A 1,177-nucleotide genomic window follows, 5' to 3' on the forward strand; every position below is an offset into this window, starting at 1 on the left:
TTTTATGTTCTCCAAGTCTGCTACCTCAATTTCTATTCATCTTACCAACATAAACTTTTTTGTTGACTTGGCAGGGTACTATTTAGACATCCAGCTCTTTTAACTTGAGGTGCAAATTTGTTCAAGGATAAGAAAGTTTTATTGATGTTGGGTTATTTATGAACAATTTCAAGTTGTTATTCTTTTATACATTTACCTAAGGCTATAATACTAGAAATGCAGTTGACTATAAATATTTTTTTCACATGTAAGTGATGCTTATTGCTAGACCTAAAAAATGCTTTCCATGCTTCTTGATGGGCATGGAGAAAGGTTAAAACTGTAAAACTTATTTTTTTCTTTAGATAAAAGCTTAAAAGTAAGTTTATTGAACTCTACAATATTTTGTTGTAGATTTAAATGATAAAGTTCCCCAATTTATTTGTGCTCTATTCTGATAAGTTTAACTTTAAGGTTGGAAAATTCTCCACTCTAATAAAGACAGTTATATTTTCTAACAGGATTATTGGCTTATGGAAGGAGTTGCGTGAGTTTAAATTTTAAGAGGGAAATCAGAGTTGGGTTTAATAATTAAATTGTATTTTTTTTTTCTTGGGGATGGGTGTGAAGGGATATATACCAAATGTCCTGTTATCTTTATTATTTAGCATTGCTATTGTATAAAAAATTATATTCAGTATCTGTTGTTTATACATATACATTGGGTGTCTGCATAAGCAATATCCTAAAGACGAAAGACTTTCGAAATGTCGTCCTCTACACTTGTGTTTCTACAACAGGCAGTTACCGTACATTTAACAAGTTTCATTAAGGCGGTATGCAAGTTTCTAACCGCGCCGCGTAACTGTTAGGCTTAGCATTTAGTTTTCTCTTTAGATGTACATTCAACAAAAGAAAAATATATAAAGAATAAAATCTTAAACTAAATAAAAATTAAAATATGTGTAATATTACAAAACTTCAAAATTTAGTGCATATCATTACAATATTACTGAGATGTAAAATATCAACAAAACTAACCAACCATTTTGATTGTTTGAATAGAAACTAGTATAACTCTTGCTGTATTATTTAGCTCTTAGTTTCGAAGGATTTGAGCAGAGTATCGTTATAATTTATTCACAAAATATTTATCTTAGATTATAAAAAAAAACGAAAAAAAATTATGTTAATAAGA

The sequence above is a fragment of the Limulus polyphemus genome, unplaced genomic scaffold (genome assembly GCF_000517525.1).
Source record: "Limulus polyphemus unplaced genomic scaffold, Limulus_polyphemus-2.1.2 Scaffold1701, whole genome shotgun sequence".
Classification (NCBI taxonomy): domain Eukaryota; kingdom Metazoa; phylum Arthropoda; class Merostomata; order Xiphosura; family Limulidae; genus Limulus; species Limulus polyphemus.